Source organism: Myotis davidii, unplaced genomic scaffold, assembly GCF_000327345.1.
Source record: "Myotis davidii unplaced genomic scaffold, ASM32734v1 scaffold205, whole genome shotgun sequence".
NCBI classification, from domain to species: domain Eukaryota; kingdom Metazoa; phylum Chordata; class Mammalia; order Chiroptera; family Vespertilionidae; genus Myotis; species Myotis davidii.
In genome coordinates, this window is record NW_006297573.1 from 3,268,894 (window position 1) to 3,273,024 (window position 4,131).

The window sequence follows — 4,131 nt, forward strand, 5'->3', positions numbered from 1 at the left end:
CAGGAGGCCCGGCCGGGGCTCCTGCACCCCGACCCTCGGCCGCGGGAAGGAGACCAGTCCCCGAGCTCACCCGGGGCCGGTGGACCAAGCGCAGGGTCCAGTCTCGGCGCGGTCCCCGCTCCCTCGCCACCCCTCGGCCCCATAGGCGTCTCCCGTTGGCTCCGGTGTTTGCATCTTCTTGCCCGCAAAAGTCGCTGGCTGTGTATTTGGCGCTGGATGGAAGGAATCAGGGTGCTTCGGGGACACATCTTAGGTTTGCATCCGCCGCCCCGCCTCCTCCCGCCCAGCACCTGGCAGGCACCTGCATTGCAGTGCCCGTTGGGGGTATGAATCTGGACCCAATGCTACCTTCAAGGTCCTTCCCCTTCTGACCCTCCTGTTTCCGAGCTGTCTGGTGTGACTCCTTGTTATCTGCTAAGCTCTGGCCATGATAAACTATTTCCCAAACACATTCCGCCCTGTTCTCACCAGGGCCTTAACTCCCATTTATTCAGTCACTAATTTCACTCCATTCATTCGTTCTACAATTTTTATCCTGCCCCCCTGTGTGCCAGGGCCTGAGTGAGCCAGAGGGGCAAGGCCCCAGCTCATGGAACTACTTTTCGAGGGGGAAAGGGCCACGGCACATATAAAACAGATCAAAACCTCCCAGCCAGCTGGGAGAGGAGGAGAGGAAATGGCAGGTGGATGGGGAAGGGCTCTCTTTCTCTGAGGCAATGGAAGTCGAGACCTGAAGTCTTATTAGGAGCTACTCCAGCCTGGAGCGCGGGAGAGCAGTCCGGCCAGAGGGAATAACTAGTGGAAAGGTTCCTGTGTGCCCAGGGAAAGCGAGGGAAGCCGGGCCTGGATCAGGGTCTGGGTAGGCCAGGATGAGGTGTTTGGAAGCCATTAAAGTCTTCTCTGCAGGGACATCACATGAGCTGCTGGCTCACACTCTGCCTCCTTTCTATCTACAATGGCCTGTTCCTACCCACCTGTCAAGACTAACCCGTGAAGCCTTTCCTAGGGTTCCTGCCACCTGTAACCCCCCTTTTATCATCTCATCACGCATCCGGCATGTGTTGCTGTTCATCTGGTGTTACAGATTCCACGTGACAGGTTCCCATCGGTCTCATCTCTGCATTCCTCCTTAGGCTAAGGAGGGTTTGGAACTTGGTAGATACCTGTTTGCGTGTGTGTGTTTGCCTGTGTGTCCTATCTTGTCCTTTTCATCTGTTTCCATCATCTCAGGATTCTTCTTCGGAGACACCCACATGCCATGATTTCTAAAATGGCCGATCTGAACCCGGGCAGAGGCTGGATTGCTCCAGAGCCCTGTGGATGCTGTGGTTGTCACCCTCTCACCCCTCGGGTTGTTTTGAGGATAAAATGAATTAATGCATGAATAAATGTGAAGTGCGGACACGTAGTAAGCATTCTACAAATAAATTTGACGAAGAGCAGCAATGATTATCTTTCAGATATTTATTGCATTAGAAACAAGCTTTTCTGTTGTTGGTAGTTGGGGGTGGGGGTGGGGGCTTGGCATTGTCCTCTGGTGGTTTTCACAGGCTGTGTGAGTGCTTTCGTTGATACGCCAATTAAACTCCTTCCCCACTGGCGTCCAGAACTGTTGCTGAAACTTAGGGCTGAAGGCTAACCACCTGTTTCTTTCGCTTGCCTGAGTAATTGAATAGATTGGGAACTGCAACCAGTATTCCTTGAGTGATAATCACATTCCTAGTGTTGTTCCAGGTGTGAGAGTATTTTCAGAAGAGGACTAAATGGATATGGCCACTGTGCTAAATTAAGTTACAGTAAGTTTCCTAGTTTTATAATTTAAAAAAATATATTTTTCATTGATTTTAGAGAGGAAGGGAAAGGGAGAGAGAGAGTGAGAGAAACATCAATGATGTGAGAGAATCATTGATCAGCTGCCTCCTGATCCCAGTAGGGAATCGAGCCCACAACCTGGGCATGTGCCCTAGACAGAAATCAAACATGGGACCCTTCAGTCTACAAGCCCGATGCTCTATCCACTGAGCCAAACCAGCTAGAGCAGTTTTATAATTTTTTTTAGGAGAAAATGTACAAGTTTCCATTTATTTTATTTTTTAAAATATGTTTTCTTATTGATTTCAGAGAGGAAGGGAGAGGGAGAAATAGAAACATCAATGATGAGAGAGAATCACTGATGGGCTGCCTCCTGCATGCCCCCTACCAGGGATCGAGCCTGCAACCCAGGCGTACCTTTGACTGGAATTGAATCTGGGACCCTTCAGTCTGTGGGCAGGCGTTCTATCCACTGAGCCGAACGAGCCAAGGCCTAGATTTATAATTTTTAAAACCAGTTCTATAGTGTATATGCAGCCAACCTCTCCTCTCTCCCTGTGTTCCTCTCCTAGAGTTTGTCCATTGCTATGCTATACCTCTCTTTCCTGCGTTAGGATCTTGGCTGCTCACTACATTTCTCTACGTCCCCATCCCTTGTACAGCCTGGAGATGAGGTCATTATACTATCTATGTCATAAGATACGTTATAGTTTACAGAATAGGTCAACCACAAAATCGTGTTTAGATCTTGACAACACCCCAGGAGGGAGGGACGCTGATTTATTTTTCCCATTTACAGATGAGGAAGATGAAACAAAAGATAGAATAACATGCAGGAGGTTATGTGACTGGTGAGTGGCAGGCTCAGGCACGGGTACCCATACAGCACCCTTTCTGCCACATCTCCAATATCTATACTCACGGAAGGGAGAAGTAAAATTAATAAATATCACCCAGCTGGTGTGGTTCAGTGGTTGAGCATCGACCTATGAACCAGGAGGCTACAGTTCAATTCCCAGTCAGGGCACATGCCCAGGTTGTGGGCTCTATCCCCAGTGTGGGGCATTCAGGAGGCAGCCAATCAATGATTCTCTCTCATCATTGATGTTTCTATCTTTCTCTCCCTCTCCGTTCCTCTCTGAAATTAGTAAAAATATGTTTTTTAAAAGTTAATAAAAATCATGCAATGAAGGAAATCCACATTCCAATTTCATTTGATTATTTTAAAAGGTAGCCTGAATTTATCATGAGGCTGTCACCATCACTTTGGGCATTCTTTAGTATCAGACAGACTATGCTTTGAATCTGCAACTAATAAGTGACATCTTAATAAGCTGTGTGATCTTGGGAAGGGTACTAAATCTTTCTAAATCTAAAACTCCTTTATACATCACATGTAAATGAAGGGTGCTAATGCCTATGTCATCATGTTACTGTGATGATTAAATGAGTTTATGTATATAAAATGCCTTGTTCATAGTGGCTCACAAGGCGGTGGTTATTTTTATTAACATTACTTCAGATCTTCCCCCATATGATCATATCCCAAATATGTTCAGCCGTGGGGCTGGAAAGTTCAATGGGCTGTGGGAAAAACCATGGCTGGGAATTCCACTGGGGCAGCTATCCCTTCTGGGCCAACGAGAAGGCCTTCCATACCACCGTTCCTCTTTCCCACTTTTTTTTTTTTCACAGAAGGCTGCAGTTCTGTGAGAAGTAACATACCTTTTGGGACTCTTGACGTCTTTTCAGCCTAACACTGTCCTGGACCAGAGCAGACATTCAATACATAAGTTTGTAATGAATGAATCCTCTAGGGATACATACATGGTGTCCCTCCAAAATGTATACACACTTTAACAATTTTGAAAATGAAATGTATCTTAATGAACACTGCCTTTATCATTATTCAAAGTGTGTGTATATGTTTGTTTGTTTTTTTGGACACCTTCTATATCTCCAACGAGAATGAGTAACAATTCAAACACTGTAAGTATAGGATAAATACCTAGAAGGATAGTTAACTGGGTTAAAAGGTATATACTTCTTTAATTTTGAAAGATGTTGTTAAGTTTACCTCAGTATATTTTTACTTCCCTTCGGTAGTGTATGAGAGTCCTGACTCCCTGCTTCCTTGTTAATACTGAGTACTTTCCAACTTTTCAGTGCTTGCCAATTTCTTGGGTGTGAAATGGTACTGCATGGTTTCATATTGAATTTCCTTGATGAATAATGAAGCTGAAGATTTTTCACATCAGCCTTGTATGATCCTCTCTGAAATGCCGGCTCATATATTTTCCTATCCCCCCCCCCCCCCCC

General features: G+C 45.9%; 1 long non-coding RNA gene across 1 annotated transcript; it reads left to right on the top strand.

Annotated features, from left to right (window-relative positions):
* The first annotated feature begins 1,610 nt into the window (after positions 1–1,610).
* LOC107184580 lies at positions 1,611–3,703 on the top strand. The gene is made up of 2 exons (XR_001515437.1): positions 1,611–1,796; positions 3,508–3,703. It is a non-coding gene; the product is annotated as an uncharacterized LOC107184580 (long non-coding RNA).
* The last annotated feature ends 428 nt before the right edge of the window (positions 3,704–4,131 follow it).